Source organism: Martes martes, assembly GCF_963455335.1.
Source record: "Martes martes genome assembly, chromosome: 5".
Classification (NCBI taxonomy): Eukaryota; Metazoa; Chordata; class Mammalia; order Carnivora; family Mustelidae; genus Martes; species Martes martes.
In genome coordinates, this window is record NC_137892.1 from 141,553,736 (window position 1) to 141,577,752 (window position 24,017).

A 24,017-nucleotide genomic window follows, 5' to 3' on the forward strand; every position below is an offset into this window, starting at 1 on the left:
GCTCTATTTTTTTACACCCACTGACTCTTAGTGGGGCTTAGTAGTCCTTGTACGACTCTATGTTATGGACTGACTTGTGTTCTTCAAGTTCATATGTTGAGATCCCAAATCCCAGTATCTTACATTGTAACTGTATTTGGAGATAGGACCTTTCAGAGGGGCGATTAAAATTAAACAAGGTCATAAGGGTGTGCCCTAATCCATTATGACCATTGTCCTTATATGGAGAGGAAGAGATACCAGGAATATGCCCTCAGAGGAGAGGTCATGTTAGGACACAGAGAGAAGGCAGACATCTGTGAGCTAAGGAAAGAAATCTCAGGAGATCTAAACCTGCTGACACCTTGATCTTGATCATTCCAGGCTCCAGAACTGTGAGAAAATAAATTTCTGTTGTTTAACCCACTCACCCTGTGGTATTATGTTGTGGCAGTCTTAGCAAACTAATATATCTATCTTCAAAGAATGGTCTCTTGATATTTTTCCTTCTATCTCTGTTCCTATGTTTCTGACCCAATAGTGCCACTTGGTTTTGTTTGTATTTTGTCTTATAGATTTATTTAGATAAAATAACATTTTTGGTAATTTTATGGGATTTTAGGCAAGAAGGGGATATAGAGAAATGCTCAGTTCTTGGCTCTCTATAAACTTAGTTATTTTTCAGTAACAGAAGTAATATTAGGTTGGTCCTGATAAGACCCTTTGATGAAACCCATCATATTGGCAACAAAAGGAGATCCACTCTCTTCGGCATCTGTTTTCCATGACTTCACCCACTTCCCCTGTCCTGATAATCTTTCTCTTCCCCCAACGAACTACTTGCAACCTATGTTCCTAGCATGTCAAGCTCTTTGAAGTTTCATTTTGTATGCCATGATGTTTCATTTTTACTGATATGTCTCTCCTTACTTTTGCCTACTTGTTGAAGCCTTACTCATCATTTGAGGTGCTAACCACCTATGTCCTATTCTTTGGATGCTTTTCTCTTGCCATCTTGCCTCTGAAGTGCTGGGGCCATTCTTTGGTACCACCACTGTGCATTTCCATATGTTCTTTACAACATTAATGACAAGGATTTAAATTATTTATCTGTATTTGTTTGTACTATTAAAGAGTAACTTATTTGAGGATGGAAGCTGATTATCTTTGCACCCCATTGACTTAGATATGACTAATACTGAAAAGAATAATTGCTTAATACATGGATTAAAAATGAGTAAATGAAGAAAAAATGAGTAAATGAGAGTATCAAAAAAGACCATGAACCCTTGAGTCATTTTTCAAATTTTAAACAGTTTTAAGGACCATGAACCAATCTTTGATTGTTTCTTTTAAACTTAGCATTTTCATTTGATTCCATTTCATTCCATGCCATTGATTACTGTACTGCCTTTTAAAGAAAAATTGGCAAGGAGAAGCTTCAAATCACTTAACCCTTTTGTATTCATTAAAAAATAAGTAAAAAAAATTACTTAAGACAATTAAAATGTAGGCCAACGTTTCTTGTACCTAATTTATAATACTGTAGGTAATTGCCTTGGGACATCCAACAGGCAAGCAAAAGAATCCCATTTACCACTTGCTCAGCTCTGTCTAATCCAGAACACTTATCCTGAAAAGGGCACATATTCAAAGAGGAGAAACAATTATCTGCAAGTGAAACAGGTAATGAAGTTTCCTATGTGCTATAATTTTAATTTAAAGAGCATGTTTGAAAGGCTAAGAGACCCAGACAGGCAGATATTTCCTTCTTCACAGTTATAAAATCTGTCACATCTTAGAAATACTCCCCCATTGAGTGGCAATCACAATTTTTATTCTAAAGGTTCTACATGCGTGGCATATTATGTCATGGACAGCACTTCAGAATAATCTAATGAAAAGAGAACTCTTTTCCATGCTAATAAACTTCAGATTCTGCTTGTTTCAAGAAAATGAATTCAGGCTTTGAACTGCTGAGGTCCACATAAATTCAGGTTATCCATACAGCCGTGCGGAAAATCTCCAAGATGAGTTCTTTATTAATAGCAAGAATGAGTGAGTCAGTCAGCTCATTTAATGATCTGGCCCATAATTTGAATCCATTGAAAGTTGCCTGTTAGCACCTCCGGGAGCTGGGATCAAGCGTGACCTTGACTTGTGATAGTCTGAATTAAATCCTTGTATGATAGTTTCCACACCAGCTTTGTTTTGATCATTTGGCATGCAAGCAGCCTCCTTGAACATCCTTATAATTATTACAAACATGAAAATTATAAGGAAGTGGGAGGAGGGTTATGCTAACATGTGAAATTTATTTTGATAGAAAAGAATAGGCAGTTCTACTCTGTGAAATTACTTGTGGAGGGCTATTAAAAATGATAAAGTTCCTGCAGGCAGTTTTGTTAGGCCTCTGTAGAACATTTTTGAATATATGTCTATTTATTATGATTTCCTATTTTTAAAAATATCTATGATAAAATTCAAATAGGGATAAAAAAAATCACTTTACCTATGAGTGACCTAAGTCTTCGTCTCTCTTGGCAACTTGAATTTGTGAAAGTTTAAGGTTTAGAGTCTTTACCACATCTTGGTAATCATATTTTAGAATTTGGATCTATCTGTGCTTTTAAATGTGATAGCTTTGTTTTAACATGTGTTTATGCTAAGCATCCTGTTACTATACTGAAACACAAAATTAATATATAGTTTTCACATGATTGTTAATTTTTTTAAAAATTTATTTGGGAGAGAGGGGAAGAGAGAGAGAGAGCGTGTGCATGTGGTGGGGATGGGTAGAGGGAAAGAGAGTTTTAAGTAGACCCTGGGCTAGGTGTGGAACCTGATGTGGGGCTCTCTCCCATGATCTTGAGATCATGACCTGATCTGAAACCAAGAGTCAGATGCTTAACCAACTGTGCCACCCCGGAGCCCCAGTTTTCATATGATTTTTAGGTGTTGTGATATTTCTGCCTCTTTTTCTCCCTGCCTCCACCTCACTATTTTACTATAGAGAAATGGTGTAATGTAATTCCCTGAAAGCACAAAACTTCTTTATAGGAAATAAGTGGTGTTAAGGACCCTAGCTTTATAATGGAAAGTGTGTGCATTTCCTAGGGCTGCTTTAACAAAAAGTGCCATAAGCTGGAAGTTAGAATAAGAGGTGCTTATTGTCTGGTTGTTCTGGAGATGAGAAGCCGGGAATTGAGGTGTTAGCAGAGCTATGCTCCCTCTGAAACCCATAGGAGAGTCCTTCCTTGCCTCTTGCTAGCTTCTGTTGCTGTGTTGCCACTCTTTGACATTCCATGGCACTTTGGTGCATCACTCCAGTCCCTGTTTTCACGTGGTGTTCTCTGTACGCCCTTTCATATATAACTGTCTCTCATGTGTATGTCTGATTCTATGCCCAAATTCCCCCTTTTTATGAGGTTCCAATCATATTGGATTTTGACTCACCCTAATTGCCTCCCTCTGTTATGATCCCATTTCCAAAAAGGTAGCATTCTGAGGCAAAGGGGGTTGGGAATTCAACGTATCTTTTTTGGGAGGGACACCATTCAGCCCATAATAGAAAGACAATTTAAAATGCTGTATTGATGTGTATTTTTTTCTTTTGAGTTTTGCATTTAATATTTCTATTTGTTATTTGAACTATTTTAGATGTATTTATAAAGGTGAGATGTGAATTTTTTTTTTTTCTTGATAATGGCTTGGAGACAATGAAAACAAGTAGCATTACACTGCAGTGTAGATGTGATTCTATATGAAAGTGCCCCATACTGGGAATCAAACAAATGTCAGAAAAAAAAAAATGTTTAGAATGACACCTTTAGATAAACTTGAAAACTAGAAATGGTTAATATTATAAACAGATTGTAACAGATTGTTACAATTGGCATGTACTAGTGCTTTTTTCTTTGACTTTTCACTGTGATTTTTCCATTGCTTTATACAGCAGAAGTGATTTGATTTTATCAAAGTGTCTTCAGTTTCTTGTATTAATAGCTACATCACATCAGAAATGGCATAAATTCAGGGGAACATACAATGCAGACTGATTTAATTTCTTTGGACATTTCTTAATTTTAGGGATCTTCAGCCTTCTAACTTGAAATTTCCAACGGGGGCGGGGGGCACACTGTGAATCACTTCTATACTTTAATATCATCTGTAGCTTATGGGTTCAGAACTTTATATAGTTTTTCAGTTCTGAATTAGTAAACAGCAAAGTAAATTACTCGCAGGTAGCGTGAGTTGGCGGACAAACCCAGGTATTCCATGACCTTCACAATAATTTTCTGTCAGAGTTCAGTGCTATAATTAAGACTGGGAGGGGAGAAATTGAGTTTATGAAGTCAAATAAAAATCACATAAGAATAATTTTTATTTAAGAATGTCACCAAGTGAAAATCACAGAGGGAATCCCCTTTGAGGGCAGCACACGGAGATCTCATGTAACTATGGTAGAGGTCAGGCTCATTGTGATCAGATGAATTGAAATGTTAGGCAAGTAAAGTTAATCTCTTTTAATACATTAGCATAAAATGATTAGAACCAATACCTTTTCTATGTGATCCCTGGACTCCATGAAGTATGAATTTACTTGATTTTTGAACTCTGTGACTAAATCTGCTGAAATATTTGGTCAATTTAATTTACTATAGTTCATTAAGACTGTCTCACACACACCAGGACAGTTGTTAGGTTTCCTAAGTATTGATTTTTGCACATATGAGATTGTTTAATCATAGCCATTCCGTGATTATATGAACAGAACATTAGTAAACTGAAGGTCAGTTTTCACGCTTCTTGAATATTCAGTGTCCTTTATGAAACAAATATCTAATATACCTATTCAATGCACTTTCAAAACATGATAACAAAGAAGAATCTAAATAAATAAGAAGAATCTTTCCAGGTCATTTCCACCTTGGAATCACTATGGGGTTGTAATGTGTATAAATCTTCTACAAAATACGTATATTGAGATATTGTTGCCTCCTCTTTTTTCCCCCCAGTACACACATAGCTTGCTATGCTTCTGCTGTGGCTTTCAATAGATGATGGAATGGAAAGTAGGAATAGTTTCTCGTTTATTACATTGCCAGTTTAATAATTAGTTCATGACTCTGTGCTTGTGGTCAATTGCAGTATTTCTAATCTATCCCAGGGCCAGTCAATTTCAAATAATATTTCCAAATTGAAATCCATTAATCTCTTTGGTCTGACTTCACTAAAATGTATTTATGGAACAGGTTAATTGGAGCCACCACATCCATGACTGTGAGCCAGTCATTTTGAATGATATAGGTAGCATTAGCTCATGCTAGACCACAGCAAGCTCATTTCCCAGAGCCAGTGCCATACTTGCATTCTGGACCTGTGCTGTAACCGAAGGGGTCCTTTTGGAATAGAATGAATCATAGTTCACCACTGTTTGTGGAAGAGAACAAAGAAGAAACCGAATAGAGAAGATGAGCACCATCCAAACCATCAAAGTGCTCAGCTCCTGTGTGGGTTGAAAGAAGTCAGTAAGTCTGGCGTGCTTGAAATGACAGAGTGCATCTGTGTTTGGATCAGCATGGCTTGCAGAGCAGGCGAGTCCACCTTTTTCAAAAGTGACCCTCATGATTAGTAATTTACATTAGTCAATCGTATTGATTTTTACGAGAATAGTGGTACGTTGAGAGGCTCCATGTTTAGTGCATAGCTATAGAACCTGACTCCAGCATGAATCACCTGATCATGTAGTATTTATTCTTCTCGTTTATTCTCTTATCAGGAGTCTTTCATAATGCTTCATGTTTCATGGTATAATATTAGAGAAATTAAATTGCTGAAAATTTTGTAATTAATTTTTTCAGTTTCAATTATGATTCACAGTCTACTAGCCTGGCACCTGCTGGCAGGCAATTATACAAAGTCAGCAAAGGATATGTGTTAAGTTTCTTCTTCATGTGCTCTTCTCAGGAGGTATTTTTTTTTCCCCTCTCTCGTTCTCTCTGCCTCCCAAGTCACAGATGAAACATGCTTTGGGGTTAAGTTTGCTTCTTAAACTGTAAGCACTTATCTCAAGTATGTAGACTCTACTATATTGCTCTCTACTTATCTGCCTTTTTTTTTTTTTCCCCCTGAACCTTATTTCTTTTAGTGCATTTGTCCCTGGAATTTCCAGTCCCCATTTCTACAACTCTGCCTTTAGTCTCGTATCCTGGACCAGCTGAAGATGCTGTGCTCCTTCTGGTCTTCATGCCTGCTTCTCTGAGCATGCCATTCATTCTTGCATTTACTTAACAGATATTTCTGAGTGTCTCCTATTAACTCACACTGAGTCCACAGTTGTATACAGAGGGAACTTGAGGCTAGACATATGAGGTGTCAGGAGATAGAAACACAGAAGGATCAACAATCCTGTTTGATTACTACTTATCTTTGACTTTTGCCAGCATAACCAGTCTTTCTCCATGTCCCCACATAAGTAAAAAAGCAGATAAAAACAACAATTAGCAGACAAATAAGGCTGTAATTTCTCTGGCTCGTTGGCCCCTGGGTAGCACCAGTAATGGCCGACACTTTTTATTTCATTTACTATGTGCCAGGGACTATTCCAAGTTTTTTTTTTTTTTTTTAAAGACTTTATTTATTTATTTGACAGACAGAGATCACAAGTAGGCAGAGAGGCAGGCAGAGAGAGGAGGAAGCAGGCTCCCTGCCGAGCAGAGAACTCGATGTGGGGCTCAATCCCAGGACCCTCGGATCATGACCTGAGCCGAAGGCAGAGGCTTAACCCACTGAGCCACCCAGGTGCCCCCAAGTTGTTTTAATCTTCATAACAGCCCTATGAGAAACACAAAATAAAATCAAAAACAATCTTATGAGGGGGGGGAAAAAAAAGGCCACACGAAATATTTAAAAAACTTTCCAATCATATCCAGCTAGTAAGTGGTGAAGCAGAAATCTGAACCTCACCCCCTTAGCCTCTTCTAGCTGCTGTAACAAAATATAGACGATAAATGATAGAATATAATATAATAAATGACAGAATATTGCTCAGTTCTAGAGGGTGGAAAGTCCAAAATCAAGTGCCGGTAGGTTGGTGTCAGATGAGAGCCATTTCCTGGTTCCTAAATGGCTACATTGGTCTGTCCTCACAGAGCAGAAAGGTTGAGGGATCTTTTCTGGAGTCTCTTTCCTAAGTGCAGGAATCCCATACATTTGAGTCCCGCCCTCATGACCTGATTACCTCCCAAAAGCCCCACCTCAAATACGAGCTCCCTGGGGATTGAATTTCAACATACGACTTTTGAAAGGACACAAATATTCATTCTCTGGCACTAACTAATCTGGTTCTAGGAGTGTTTCTGTAAAGTCTAATTGTATCTCATGGGAGAGTGAGGGAAGGCCTGCCCTGTTCCTGTGCCAGAAGTAGCATTTCCCAAGGCATTTCTGTGCATCTTGAGTTTGAGAGCAGAGACTTAATAGGATTACATCTTGTTCAGTGTTCCGAGTGCAGCATCTAAACCCAAATGAATGGATGTGAGCAACTAAAACTGCAGTTATTATATGTGGATCATGGTTTATCAATCTCTGGAAAGTGTAACTTTGAATAATTGAACAGTATACATTTCAGATCGTATTTAAGGAACTTTGCTTCATATTCTCCTTCTACCCTAAATGTCTGATTCGGGATTTCTTTTATTCAGTTTTGCATGCACTTTTGAGCTCGATATTCATGTTTCTGGTGGCCCTGTCCACACGATGTGGTATAGAAGCCTCCAACCCACCCGTGCCCCTCCCCTCAGTGGTGCCTCTTACGGATTGTATCTCAGACAATGGCACCATTATCACACCTCTCTTCTCTAGGCCTGATACCACGGCTGCATTCTTCATTTTCCCTGCTTGCTTCCCAACACCTTCTCCCCCTCAAACCCCCCCCCCCCCGCCGCCATCAGATCATTCCTCATGATACATCTTTTCTGTATCCTTAACATTTCTCAAATCCTTTTCCTTCCCTTCATCTCCACAATTTAATTAGTTTCTTTTTTCCCTTGGCTATTTGTGGTAGACAATTCCCTGTATCTCCGGCCCTCCCATCGCTGTCTTGGTTTTTAGCATGACGTACCACATGCTCTATCATGTGGCCTTTGCTTCCCCTTAGGATTCAACCCTTACTCCCTGACAGTCTCTGCTACCTGTAATGAGGCCCTTGCAGTTCTTCAGAGGAACGGTGTGCTGCATTTCACTCCTGGGAGTCTGTCTACACTCTTCGCTCTGTGTGGAATACCCATTTCATCCCTCACTCTTCCTTTTATGTAATCCCTGCCCACACTTTCATTCTGCCTTTCCACACAGAATCTGGCATTTCATGGGTCCTCTAGAAATACATAAGTGGATCATAGAATGAATATAGATGGTCTGCCTAGAGAAGTGTTAGAAGACTGGTTTAGAGATGAAGAAGCATTTGTGTTAGAGAATGGAGGTTATAGTTCTCAAAAGCATAAAGTTAAATTAAAAAAAAAAACAAACCCACAAAACTTAATGCCTACTTCAAGAGTAGGGTTTTAATAATGAAGGTATTTACTTGTCATGTGATTCCAAAAGACAGATGAACTTGTTTCTATACTGGTAATAGACTACTGATCTCATTTTTATTTGTCACGATTAAAACTATTCCTATCCATATCTATTAAAAGACACTGTGCTAAGATTCTAAAGGTAATTCCGTGATGTCTTCAAAATAACTTCTATGCATACAATTTCTCTGAACTGGATTAACCAGTTTATGTGAGTTTCCTGAAAGTGTAGACCATTAATATTTCTTTTTCTAAATTGTAAAAATGTGTGTGACACATAGTAGATGCTTTAGTTACTTTTGTTGGATGAGTAATTTAAAGAATAAAGAAAATCATGGAAAATAAATAGTATAGTAAAAACACGACTTCGCTTACTTTAGTTGATAGTGCAGGCGGTGGTCAGGATGTGTCCAGCTCTCACAGATCTAATGTATCCCCTACGTAAGTGGCAGTCGGTCAGCAAAAGCACATGGATACTTGTCAGTGTGCTTCCAATGCCACTTTCATGAGTCAACTTGTTGCATCATGGTGGTGTGACAAACGTCTTTCTTGTCAGACACGCGTATGGAAATTGAAACTGCTTTTCTTTGCTCCTCTGCCTGTAGTTTTACTAAGTACCTGCTCTAAATCCTAGAAGTTGACAAACATTCTCTCCTTGGTCAAACATTAGTTAGGCTCCTTGGAGCCCTCTGCTCAGCTAGGCTGGAACTTCAGCTTCTGTCTCCATCCTTGTAGAGTCCAGTTTTAGCAGGAATCCTCTCAAGTTGGTTTAAGCAGAATCACCCCCACTTGAGACATCTGATCACCCTCAATAACTGACTGGGTTCCTCATCTTCCACCTTGCCCCTGCCCCCAACCCCTGCCAGGTAGTATCTAATTATTGTGGCCTACCTTCAGCCAGAAGAATCCCATTAGATTAGTTTAGCAAAGAATCATCTTACCCTCTTAATTTTTCATCTACTGACTTCTTCCACTCTTCTCCTTGGCTATAACTTCCCCTTCTTCTTTCTTGTATTTGACATTCCACCCAACATCTCCCCCCTGCCACAAAACCCCTTTGTGGTAGTCCTTTACTTCTGATGGCAGGTAGTCTCCCTGAGTAAAGTCTGCCATACTATCACAAGTGTCTGAATGACTTTTTTTTTTTTTTTTAAACAGAGCTGAGGTATACAATGTTCTGTATTTCAATATTGTAAGAACCAACAGAACTCAACAGGATAACAACTGAAGAGAAGAGGATTTATCTCTAAGATCAGAGACCAGAAGAAGAGTCAAGATGAGGACAAGGAGAAGCAACTCATAGAGGGGCTATTGCAGTACTCCAGTGACTAACTGCAGCTCTCAGTCATTCTGGAAAATAAATGCTCTGAGACATAGGCAGATAGGAAAATGTAGACTAGAGACTGAAGAAAAGAAAGGAGATAGACTTGGAAATAATCTCACAACCTCTCGAAATTATGATATTATTTTTAAATGGCAGTAGTTCTAATCAGGATAATAATGCCAACTTCTTTCTAGTTTTTAATTGTTAAAAAAAAAAAAAAAAAAACCAACCCTCAGGTGTAGAATACCAAGCAAGGGCAGGTTAAATTTGGAATAGATTTTTCCCAAATTAGGAAATCTTGCTTTTCCAGTGCTTCATGTAGACATGAAACTTATGAAAATAGTTAAAAGTCCTGAATGTATAATTATGTCTTTCGCCTTAACATTTTAACTGGGATCTTGCTTTGAAAAAGCTTTTGTTCCATGTCTTCCCCATTCCTGTCACTGCCATTTTGTTTGTCTGAGAGCAGGCAAAAATATAGATCATGGGATAACTTTGGATAAAAAAGGAAACGGCAAATGAAGCAGTTAACAAGAAGTCTTTAGGGGGCATTTGCTTCCATCTGTGTATGTGGCATTTTCATGTGGCCAGGCCTGTGGGTCTGTGGTCATCATTGTTTTTATTTTTGAGATGCAGGCGTGCTCATTGTACTGGCTTTCCCTCTGTCACTTGAGCTCAAAATGTTCTATCTCGAATGAACAATCTCAGAGCAAGATTGACAGGATATACTGTGTGTGGAGACGATAAAATTGGAGATATTTTGTGTAACTTCTCCCCAGCATATCATTTCTCTTCCTCTGTGTACAACTTACAACAGAGAGTGGTCAGAGGAAAAGAGTATCAGCTTGTACCATGAGAAAGCAAGAGGAAAAGTCCCGGACATTTCAAGGAAGTGGGCAGCTACACCTTATCAGTCATGAATAACTGAGAAGTTCTGACAGTGTCCCTTCCTGTAATCACCTCAGGTCTTCTCATTTTTTCTCTTGCCCCCTCCACTCATCAGCACATCCAATCGTCATGGCTGCCATAGGAGACCTCCTTGCAACTTAATGACTTGCTATCTCCTCCTTTCCGTCTTCACTGTTTTCCAAGAGGACAAGTTCCTTACCTGGCCAATAAGCTAACGCAGGGTGATGAGAAGCCAATCCTTTTCCCTCCTCTGTCTGTCACCCTCCAGGGTTCTATGTCCTTTTTGTCATCTGCTCTACAGCATAAAGCTGAGACTGATACTATGGTATCAGTTTCCTTCCAGAAAGCAGAAAGAGTGTGGATTTTGGCATACCAATGAAGTGATGGATGGGGTTTTAGCTCAGTTTAAGCCCTGCAAGAAGGAACAAACCATGTGTTGTGATTGCCAAAAGTACAAATAAAAGCTAATGCAATGCACAGAATGTCCCTCAGCATTCTCATTAAAGAGTTTGCCTACAAACAAAGCTAATGACAATTATTTGAACAGATTAAATTATGTTTATCAAATTATTCAAATAAATTAATAAAAATTACAGCATGGCAAAAATTTCTAAGCAGCCAAAGAGAAAATGCAGGCTTGAGCGATCACCAGTCCTGCTGAGTTTCTGTGTGGGACTGCCAGCAATTTAGTTCTTTACAGACTGCAGCAGCCTCCAAATTAAAGAGTACCTTATAGTAACTACACTGTGTATAATGATTTACCATTTTTAGAGCACTTTCAGGATATTTCCTCAACAATAACTGTGATGGGAAAGTTCCTCCTCATTTTACAGCTGCAGAATCTGCGAGTCCAAGAGGTTTAATACTAAGAGAAGAAGCTTGAGCTAGAAGGCGAGTCTCAGACCATTTATTACCATTTGTTTTGGACTGAATGTTGTGCGTTCCTAAAATTCATATGTTGGAGCCCTAAATCTCAATATGATGGTATTTGGAAATGGGTCTTTGGGAGGTAATTAGGGTTAGATGAGATCATGAGGGTGGGGTCCTCATGATGAGATTAGCTCCCTTATCAGAAGAGATACCAGAGAACTTTCTCTCTCTCTCTCTCTCTCTCTCTCTTACTCTGAACACTACAAAGAAGAGGTCATGTGAGCACACTGGATGCTGGTAGCAGCCAACGTCAAGAGCAGAGGACTCAGAATGAAACTTCCCTTCCAGGCACTTTGACTTTAGGATTTCAGTCTCCAGACTGTGAGGAATAAATGTCTGTTGTGTAAGTACCCAGTCTGTGGTATTTTGTTATGGCAGCCCAAGCAGCCATAAAGGATATATCCTTTCATCTGGCTAAGCCACATAGCTGCTCATTGGCTAGGTGCCCATGTGACCTGAGGTGCTATAATTTTATCATCCTTTTGTACTTTCATTCTTTTGTGCAAAAGCATTTCATTCAGTACCTACTTTGTGTCAAGAGGTGTGTCAGTTGCTAGAGATACAAAAATGAACAAGCCGCATTCAGGTTGCTCACATTTTGATAGGGGAATGACTCACATTAAGAAGATAATTTTAATATAATTTGACAAATGCTATAATAAAAGTATTAGAGCACGTTGGAGGCACGAAGGAACTCATTTAGCTTGGAGGAACTCAAGAGATATTTCACAAGGGAAGTAACATGGACGATTCTTTTTAAGTGATTGTGCATGAGGCTTGGAACCAGTCTACCCAGATGCATGCACCAAGGATAAGGCTGACAGAAGGAAGGAGGGAGGGCAGGCATCACCTAGGCGGGCAGCTGCAGTCCTTGGGCCGTGTACCCAGCAAAAAGGTGAAAAGCAATCTGGCACTCTTTCTATATGGAAATCCCCCCAAGCTTTCTGTAAACCCAGAGTCTCGAGTCTTGACCTGGCAGAATAGTCTCTGGGCATAGCACAATGAAACAAGCATTTTTAATAAGTGGGAGTTTTTAATAAACACTAACTCACCGAAGTTAGGATAACAATACACTCAGGATGCAGGAGGGAAAGTAGGCTTTTCTTTGTATTTCAGCCTGGATGAATTCTGATGTCAGATTTCCTACATACTTGTACATGTTCCTTTATACTCCTTTTTTTTTTTTTTTTTGCAACAATGAAATTTCTTCATAGCCCTACTTTCAAAGCATCAATACTGCTCTGTCAGTAGACTATTTCTTCCTTTTCCTCTTGATTAATAAGCAGAATATCATCTGTTTTGTCAAGCTGGTTCAGCTCTATTCTACTTTTTCCTGAAAGATCTTACAGTTGGCTAATAAGAAATGAGGTTGCACAGTACAGGGCCTGGTGAACAATTACCACTAAATAGAGATAAGTTTCCTCCCACAGCATCCTTCTAGCCCATTCTCTCCAAACCCCTCTCTGAACTTCAACCACTTCACAGGCATCGATTAGTCATATTAAGTTTCTTCGTAAAAAATGCCGAACATGTAATTAAGATTAAAATACTCGGAGGGCTTTCTCTAGCTTTGAGGTTGATTCCTCCCTCTCTTTGGACATTTGTCATTTAATCTCTGCTTTCCTATAAATGTCAAATGTACCTGCCCTGAAAGAAGTTTTTTGAAGATTCAGCAGTGATGTTAGTCAACCGCTTAGCACATAAAAAGTGCCAAATAACAGCTTTGCGATGTGCTGGGCAGAAGCTCTCTTTGGAACATCTGTGGTACTTGACCCTTTCTGTGATTCTCTTTTCTTGACAAATTATGTCATATTGCTTCACTGCACATGAGAGAGCAACAAGATATAATGTAAATAATTAAAGCCAAAATTGTTGACTGTCTATTTATGTAACATAGGAATAAAGAACAGCAATGATGTAGCACTGCAGTGTTTGACGCAATAAAAAATCAAGTATTTTCAAGAAAAAGTTTGAAAAAAGACCAAATAGCAACATGGGGTGCCAGTGGGAACTTCTTTTCTCTGAAAGAGCTCCATGTCCCAATCTATCAAAGCATTTGCTATATATAATCACAGCTGCCTTCTGGATTGTTTGGAAATCTGGGAGTTATCTTTGATTCCTTAGTCTCCCCCACCAAACTAGTTGATCCCACTGGCATCTTAGAACTTGTCTATCTTTTCCCAATTCTCCTTCTAGTCTCTTACCTATCACATAAAATTCTCTCTTTTATCTATTTTAGTTGTCCTTTAACCGGTCCATGTACTTGCTTATTACATCTCTTCCAATCCATTCTTCACACAGTAGATGGAGTGATTCTTTAAAAAAAGGTAAATCAAATATTGCCTTTCTTCCCTTAAGTCCTTCAGTGGCTTCCCACTGTACATAGAAACATATGAAATCTCCTTACCTTCAGTTGTAGAAGCTTGGCTATGTTGAATTTTGCTTACTTTTCCAGTTTCGTTTTATTTTATTTTATTTATCTATTTTTTATTTTGGGGGAATTGTGTATTTACTTCTCATTTCCCTCCATGATACTTGAAATTCATGACAAGTATCTCATTTTGGTGGGGGGAGGGGGAACCAATAAAACTATATATTTTTTAATTTTAATTTTAATTTTAATTTCAATTTTAAATTTTTATTAACATATAATGTATTATTTGCCCCAGGGGGACAGGTCTGTGAATCATCAGTCTTAGACAATTCACAACACTCACCATAGTACATACCCTCCCCAATGTCCGTAACCTAGCCACCCTATCCCACACCCCACACCCAAGCAACCCTCAGTTTGTTTCCTGAGATTAAGAGTCACTTATAGTTTGTCTCCCTCCCAATCCCATTTTGTTTCATTTTTTCCTTCACTACTCCCCACAACCCCTGCCCTGCCTTTCAAATTCTTCATATCAGAGAGATCATACGATAATTATCTTTCTCTAATTGACTTACTTCGCTTAGCATAATACCCTCTAGTTCCATCCACGTCATTGCAAACGGCAAGATTTCGTTTTTTTTTGATGGCTGCATAGTATTCCATTGTGTGTGTGTGTGTGTGTGTGTGTGTGTGTGTATACCACATCTTCTTTATCCATTCATCTGTTGATGGACATCTAGGCTTTTTCCATAGTTTGGCTATTGTGGACATTGCTGCTATAAACATTTGGGTGCGTGGTACCCATTTGGAGCACTACATTTGAATCTTTTTTCTCTTTTTTAAATTATTTTTATTAACATATAATATATTATTTGCCCCAGGGGTACAGGTCTGTGAATTATAGGGCTTACACATTTCACAGCACTCACCATATCACATACCCTCTCCAACGTCTATAACGCAACCACCCTCTCCTTACCCCTACTCCCCCCAGCAGCCCTCAGTTTGTTTTGTGAGATTAAGAGTCTCTTATGGTTTGTTTTCCTCCTGATCCCATCTTGTTTCATTTTTTCCTTCCCTACTCCCCCAGCTCCCCACTCTACCTCTCCAATTCCTCATATCAGGAAGATCATATGATAATTGTCTTTCTCTGATTTTGACTTATTTTGCTCAGCATAGTACTCTCTAGTTCCATCCACATCGTTGCAGATGGCAAGATTTCATGTCTTTTGATGGCTGCATAGTATTCCATTATATATATATATAGATAGATAGATAGATATCTATCTATCTATCTATATATATATATCACATCTTATTTATTCATTCATCTGTTGATGGACATCTAGGTTTTTTCCACAGTTTGGCTATTGTGGACCTTGCTGCTATAAACATTTGGGTGCAAAGGCTCTTCGGATCACTACATTTGTATCTTTAGGGTAAATATCCAGTAGTGCGATTGCTGGGTTGTAGGGAAGCTCTATTTAAACTTTCTGAGGAACTTCCATGCTGTTTTCCAGAGTGGCTGCACCAGCTTGCCTTCCCACCAACAGTGTAGGAGGGTTCCCCTTTCTCTGCATCCTCTCCAACATCTGTCATTTCCTGACTTGTTAATTTTGGCCATTCTGACTGGTGTGAGGTGGTATCTCATTATGATTTTGATTTGTATTTCCCTGATGCTGAGTGATGTGGAGCACTTTATCATGTGTCTGTTGGCCACCTAGATGTCTTCTTTGCAGAAATGTCTGTTCATGTCCTCTGCCCATTTCTTGATTGGATTATTTGTTCTTTGGGTGTTGAGTTTGATGAGTTCTGTATAGATTTTGGATACTAGCCCGTTATCTGATATGTAATTTGTGAATATCTTCTCCCATTCTGTCAGTTGTCTTTTGGTTTTGTTGACGGTTTCCTTTGCTATGGAAAAGCTTTTGATCTTGATTAAGTCTCAATAGCTCATTTTTGCCCTTGCTTCCCTTGCCTCTGGCGATGTTTCCAGGAAGAAGTTGCTGTGGCTGAGGTCGAAGAGGTTGCTACCTGTGTTCTCCTCAAGAATTTTGATGGATTCCTGTCACACATTGAGGTCCTTCATCCATTTTGAGTCTGTTTTTGTGTGTGGTGTAAGGAAATGGTCCAGTTTCATTCTTCTGTATATGGCTGTCCCTTTTCCCCAACACCGTTTGTTGAGGAGACTGCCTTTTTTCCACTGGACGTTCTTTCCTTCTTTGTTGAAGATTAGTTGACCATAGAGTTGAGGGTCTATTTCTGGGCTCTCTATTCTGTTCCATTGATCTATGTGTCTGTTTTTGTGCCAGTACCATACTGTCTTGATGATGACATCTTTATAATAGACCTTGAAGTCTGGAATGGTGATGCCACCAACTTTGGCTTTTCTTTCTCAACATTCCTTTGGCTATTCGAGGTCTTTTCTGGTTCCATATAAATTTTAGGATTATTTGTTCTATTTCTTTGAAAAACATTGATGGTATTTTGATAGGGATTTCATTAAATGAGTAGATTGCTTTAGGTAGCACAGACATTTTCACAATATTTTTATCTTCCAATCCATGAGCATGGAACATTTTTCCATTTCTTTGTGTCTTCCTCAATTTCTTTCATGAGTATGTTATAGTTTTCTGAGTACAAATTCTTTGCATTTTTGGTTAGGTTTATTCCTAGACATCTTATGGTTTTGGGTGCAACGTAAATGAGATTGACTCCTTAATTTCTCTTTCTTCTGTTTTGTTGTTGGTGTATAGAAATGCAACTGATTTCTGTGCATTGTTTGTATATCCTGACACTACTGAATTCCTGTATGAGTTCTAGCAGATTTGGAGTGGAGTCTATTGGGTTTTCCACATAAGTATCATATCATCTGCAAAAAGCGAGAATTTGACTCCTTCTTTGCTGTTTCAGATGCCTTTTATTTCTTTTTGTTGTCTGATTCCTGAGGCTAGGACTTCTAGTACTATGTTGAAAAGCAGTGGTGATAGTGGACATCCCTGCTGTGTTCCTGACCTTAGGGGAAAAGCTCTCAGTTTTACCGCATTGAGAATGATATTCACCGTGAGTTTTTCATAGATGGTTTTGATGATATTGACGTATGTACCCTCTATCCCTATACTTTGAAGAGTTTTGATCAAGAAAGGATGCTGTACTTTGTCAAATGCTTTTTCAGCATCTATTGAGAGTATCATAGGGTTCTTGTTCTTCCTTTTATTATTGTATTGTAACACATTGATTCATTTGCTAATGTTGAAGCAACCTTGCAGCCCAGGAATAAATCCCACATGGTCATGGTGAATAATCCTTTTAATGTACTGTTGGATCCTATTGGCTAGTATTTTGGTGAGAATTTTTGCATCTGTGTTCATCAAGGACATTGGTCTGTAATTCTCCTTTTTAGTGGGGTCTTTGGTTTTGGGATCAAAGTAATGCTGGCCTCATAAAATGAGTTTGGCAGTTTCCCTTCCATTTCTATTTTTTTGGAACAGTTTCAGGAGAATAGGTATTAATTCTTCTTTAAATGTTTGGTAGAATTCTCCTGGGAAGCCATCTGGCCCTGGGCTCTTGTTTTGTGGGAGATTTTTGATGACTGCTTCAATCTCCTTACTGGCTGTGGGTCTGTTCAGGTTTTCTATTTCTTCCTGTCTCAGGTTTGGTAGTTTATATGTCTCTAGGAATGCATCCATTTCTTCCACATAGTCAGATTTGCTGACGTATTGCTCATATATGTTCTCTTATTGTTTGTGTTTCTTTGGTGTTGGTTTGATCTCTCCTCTTTCATTCATGATTTTATTAATTTGGGTCCTTTCTCTTTTCTTTTTGATAAGTCTGCCAGGAGTTTATCAATCTTATTAATTCTGGTTCAGTGTGTCATTTAAGGCCTTTATTTCCTTGTTGATCTCTTGCTTGGATGATCTGTCCATTTCAGTGAGGGGGGTGTTACGGTCCCCTACTGTTATTGTATTATTGACAGTGTGTTCCCTTGATTTTGTTATTAATTGGTTTATATAATTGGCTGCTCCTATGTTAGGGGCATAGATATTTAAAATTGTTAGATTTTCTTGTTGGACAGACCCTTTAGGTATGATATAGTGTCCTTCCTCATCTCTTATTATAGTCTTTGGCTTAAAATCTAATTTACCTGATATAAGGATTTCTACTCCAGCTTTCTTCTGATGTCCATTAGCATGGTAAATTGTTTTCCACCCCCTCGCTTTAAATCTGGAGGTGTCATTGGGTCTAAAATGAGTTTCTTGTAGACAACATATTGATAGGTTTTATTTTTATAATTCATTTTGTTACCCTGTGTCTTTTGATTGGGGCATTTAGCCCATTTACATTCAGTGTAACCATTGAAAGATATGAATTTAGTGACATTGTATTGCCTGTAAGGTGACTATTACTGTATTTTGTCTCTGGACGGTCTACTACTTTTTAGGTTCTCTCTTTGCTTAGAGAACCCCTTTCAATATTTCCTGTAGGGCTGGTTTGGTTTTTGCATATTCTTTTAGTTTTTGTTTGTTCTGGAAGCATTTTATCTCTCCTCTTTTCAATGACAGCCTTGTTGGATATAGTCTTCTTGGCTACATGTTTTTCTCATTTAGTGCTCTGAATATATCATGCCAGTTCTTTCTAGCCTGCCAGATCTCTGTGGCTAGGTCTGCTGACAATCTAATATTTCTACCATTGTATGTTGCAGACTTCTTGTCCTGAGCTGCTTTCAGGATTTTCTCCTTGTCACTGAGACTTGGAGGTTTTACTATTAGATGAGAGGGTGTGGACCTATTTTTATTAATTTTGAGGGGGGTTCCCTGTGCCTTCTGGATTTTGATTCTTGTTCCTTTTGCCATGTTAGGGAAATTCTCTACAATAATTCTCTCCAATATACCTTCTGCTCCCCTCTCTCTTTCATCTTCTTCTGGAATCCCAAATATTCTAATGTAGTTTCGTCTTATGGTATCACTTATCTCTTGAATTCTCCCCTCGTGGTCCAGTAGTTTTTTGTCTCTCTTTTGCTCAGCTTCTTTATTCTCTGTCATTTAATCTTCTGTATCACTAATTTTCTCTTCTGCCTTATTTATCCTAACAGTAAGAGCCTCCATTTTTGATTCCACCTCATTAATAGCTTTTTTTATTTCAACTTGGTTAGATTTTAGTTATTTTATTTCTCTGGAAAGGGATTTTTTTTTCTCCAGAGAGGGTTTCTCTAATCTCTTCCATGCCTTTTTGAGCCCAGGTAGCACCTTGAGAGTCATTATTCTGAATCTAGCTGTGACATATTACCATTGTCTGTATTGATTAGGTCCCTAGCCATTGGTACTGCCTCTTGTTTTGTTTTGTTTTTGTGGTGAGTTTTTCTGCCTTGTCATTTTATCCAGATAAGAGTATATGACCAAGAGAATAAAATACCTAAAGTGTGGCAAAGACCCCCGAAGAATGTATACTAGCCAAATTAGAATAGACTCAAAACTGGGGGGAGAAGAAAGGGAGAAAAAAGAAATTAAAAAAATATATATATATTAGATTGGTGAATAGAACAGAGCCTCCCACTTGATTTTTGTGTAATTGGTGTGTATATATATGTGTGTGTGTGTGTATATGTATGTATATATATACACACACACACACATATATACATGTATGTATATATACACACACACACACACACACACACACAAATAAGTGTAAACATGATGAAGTGATGGAATATGACTGTGAAAATGAAAATTTTAAAAAAATCCTAAAAAAGGAATTGATATATTTGTTGGAAAAAATAAAAAAATAGGAGGAGAGAATGTGCTCAGGCTGGAGACTAGAACAAAGCTATGTGCTAGATTTAGGGCATATTTTGATCAGAAGGAATTGTATCCCAAAATTTTTTAGGAAAAAAAAAAAAAAACCCTTATATGTATATAAAAAAATAAGTTTAAATACAATGAAGGGATATAATATGACTATAACAATGAAGGTTTTAAAAGATTTGTTTTAAAAAAGGTATTGTTAAGATAAACTAGTTAAAAAAGGTTAAAGGAGGAAGGAGGAGAAGTTAAAAAAATAGAATAAGAAAAATAATATTAAAAAAAATTAACTTTGCAAGCCTAAAGGATCATGGGGAAAATGCCATGAATTCTATGTGTTGCTTTCCTCTAGCTCTGGAGTTCCAATTTTCTCCTTGATCAGTGAGCTTGGTCTTGGCTGGATGTTCTTGCTGATCTCCTGGTGTAGGGGCCTGTTGCTGTGAGTCTTAAATGTTTTTCCCCAAATGCTTTCTGTAGAGCTCTCGAGAATGGGAATGAAAATGGTGGCCTCCCAGTCTCTGGCCCAGAGGAGCCGAGAGTTCGGGGCCCCACTCCTCTGTGTGCCCTCAGAGATAAGCAGTCAATCATTCCTGCCTTCCTGATCTCTAGTTGCATTCTGTGCTCACCTGGCCTGTGACCAAGCGTTTCTATCTCTGGTGCACAGCCCCATTTGGAGTCTCCAAACCCAGCAGATTCCTGCTGTGCTGCTCCTCCCAGAGGAGGAAGGTGAGTTTCCCCGGATCTTCCACTGTGGGTTCCCTGCTTAAAGAGCAGTTGCCCGACTGTGCCTTGGGTCACGGTTTAAGGTAAACCCGAACTGAAAGCTTAGTCCTTGGCTCTGTCTCTGTAGTCGTTTTCCCCACTCCGATACCTGGGAGTTCTGCCACACTCAGACACCCCTGATCTTTATGGGACCCCATAGGACCTGAGACCACATTGTCTCTGCAAGGGCTCTACCCCCACTTAGCCTCTGGAGCTATGCCCCTCAGTGGAGCAAACTTCTAAACGTTCTGAATTTGTGCTCCGCTGCTCCACTGCTTGCCGGAAGCTGTTCCCTCCACCTGCGGGGTATCTTCTCATTGCTTCAGATTCAGTTCTCCACATGTCCTACCATCCAGAAAGTCATTGATTTTCTGTTCCTAGAATTGCTGCTCTTCTTCTCTTCTATCTCCTGTTGAGTTTGTAGGTGTTTGGAACAGTTTGATAACTCTCTAGCTGAATTCCTGGGACCTGATGTCATATCAGTCTGCTACTCCTCTGCCATCTTACCTTTCTCCACTACATGTGAATCTTTAGGGGAAATACCCAGTAGTGAGAATCCTGGGTCATAGGGTAGTTCTATTTTCAACTTTTTGAGTAACCTCCATACTATTTTGCAGAGTCGTTGCACCATTTTGCATTGCCACCAACAGCATATGAGAGCTCCCCTTTCTTCGCATCCTCACCAACATCTGTCATTTCCTGACTGGTTAATTTTAGCCTTTCTGACTGGTGTGAGGTGGTATCTCTCTATGGTATTAAAGCACTTGCTCTTTCTCACTGTTGCTTAAGCCAACCGTCCACCTTTATTTCTTAGAATACCCCAACCTCTGACCTACCTCAGAGCATCTATTCATAATGTTTCCCCTGTAGAGCTTCTGTTTTAGGTGTCCCTTCCTGATTCCTTGACACTCTTTGAATCTCAACCAAAATCCCATTTTAAAAGATAATAATTCTCTAGGATTAAAAAAAAGAAATCTCAGCACTTCCAAGCACTGTTTAATGTTTGTTACCAGAAACCTGACCATGAGCTCAATGTGAGCATTGACCAAGTCTTTTAACCTTATCACTGTATGCCCAGTTTAGAGAATACTGCCTTGGCAGTTACTAGGGATTTAATGGATGATTGTTGAATGAATAAATGAACAGTAGAGAAGGTGGATTCTGTTTTTGTGATGCCCATTTGTAGAAGAGCTTCTAATTAGCTTGTATATTAAAAAAAAAAAAAAACTTCAAAAGAAGCTAGTAGTAGTAGATGGAAAGAGCTAAAATTACATCTGAGAATGAAGAGACAAAGAAGAGAAATGGAAAGCAAGAATAGGTGCTAGACAGATGAATAAAAACAACAACAACAACAACATAAAAACAAAGCCCTCATGTGGCCTTTTGAGGGACTGAGGATAACACTCATTTTCTAAAACTCAATTTGCAATTTTTGTCTGATGTCCCCTTATTTAGCTTTCCCTAGTTACCAGAAAAGTATGCTAAACACAAAGCCTAATGTGTGTTGGAGTTTCTGTTTTAGGTATGTCAGTCATCTACTTTTGCATAAAAATTACCACAAAAATCAGCATCTTAAAATCATACACATTGATTATCTCAGTTTCTATGGCTCAGAAATCTGAGAATGGTTTATCTGGGTCTTTTATTTAAGGATCTATCACAAGACTGCTGTCAAGGTATTGGCCAGGGTTGGAGTCTCATCTGAAGGCTGGACTGGGGTCGTCCAAGTATTGGACTGAAGACATCAGTTCCTTAGTGGTTCTTAGACAAACGGCACCCTCAGTTCTTTGCCATGTGGTTCTCTCCGGTATGGCAGTTTGCTTCATCAGTGTATGTAGTCCAGAAGGCAATAGAGAGAATCTGCTACAAAGATGAAAATCACAGCCTTTTGTTACGTACCAGCAGAAGTCAGATGCCATTACTTTTTCAGTATTTGGTCAGTCACAAGCAAGTCACTAGGTTCAGACCACATTTAAGGGGGCTACAGTATAGTCATTGTGCGCCAACTCAGAAGTCACTTACCACAGTATGTTTGTGATGTTTTGGTTGTGTGTGTGTGTGTGTGTGTGTGTGTGTGTGTTTGCATGTGTATGTGTGTGTGTGTGTATGTGTAAGTCAAGGAAAGGACTTAATTTTACATTTACAGTGACACAATTCAGTAGGAACAGGCTTCTGAAATAGAGCTAATCATGAAAACATATATTTCCTGAAAATGAGAAGAAAGTTTGGGACAGCCATTTGTAGGATGTTGATGAAGGTTTGAATCATATTATTTAATTCATGGGACACTTGAATCTTTAATTCTAACATACTCCAGTAATTGGATTCTCTAGAGCACTGCCATAACTTTCCAGTTTGCCTTCCCTGATGATTTCTTTGAAGATACAATACATACAAAAGTTCTAAAGGTTGCCAAGAGTTAGGGGGGTTTCGTGTAATAACTGGATAGAGTGAATTTTATTAGACTTTGCATCATAGAGTCAGTGAACTTCAGTGGTATAAAGTTCCTAAGTTATTTTATAGTCCATCTTGGCTTACGGTCTAATCTATAATGTCAAAGGAAGTTCCTAGTGATCCGGCACCAACTCTGTAACTATAAGCCCTATGATTGACTGAATTAGAAAAACGTTTTATTAAAAAAACTGTATTATTAATATACTTATCTGAAAGTGACATATATCTCTTTTATTTAAAATCAGCTGAGATGTATTGAGTATTCTCTGTGTGCCAGGCATTGTGTTAGGCAGTTTCCCAGGTATATATTATACATTGCTCAGATGACTTTGGTGAGTAAACAGTTATGAAGGCTGATAGTAGAACAGAAATCTACACAAGATTTTCTAGCTTGAGAGAGTGGGTTATTTGTGAAATAATTATTTGAAATTGTATGATAGTAAGTTTGACTCTGGGCAGATATCGGAGATGACAAGTTCTGTTTTATCCATAAAAATCTGATAGCATATACAATGATGTCATGAAGGGTGATGTGGAGGTAGAAGGATCGTATTAGGAACTATCATGAGTAAAGAAAATAAGGTGAGATGCCTGCCATTCATTTTTTAAATATTGGTATTATTCAGAGTTGATTTCAGTAGCTTTCTTTATTTTCTTTGTGCTAAAAATGTAAGAATGCAATTGGTGACAATAAATGACTTTAGTCTGATTGATGAATGAGCATTATGTTGTAGTTGACATTTTGAGAACAGTGACACCTTCCAAAAGAACTGGTTGGAACTAGTGGTGGTATCACCTGTTTCCCTCACAAGATGGTTTCCTTGCCTTTGGACCCACAGGAGAGCTGGCTACACTGCCTCTGTTAATGGACAGAGCTACTGAAACCAGGCCAGTTCATGCTACCTTCCAAA

General features: G+C 38.6%; 1 long non-coding RNA gene across 1 annotated transcript in view; it reads left to right on the forward strand.

Annotated features, from left to right (window-relative positions):
• The first annotated feature begins 249 nt into the window (after nucleotides 1-249).
• Nucleotides 250-24,017, forward strand: part of LOC308343730 — a 249,797-nt gene continuing 226,029 nt past the window's right edge. The window contains exon 1 of the long non-coding RNA XR_013966898.1: nucleotides 250-374. This is a non-coding gene — a long non-coding RNA (uncharacterized lncRNA). The remainder of the gene's footprint in view (nucleotides 375-24,017) is intronic.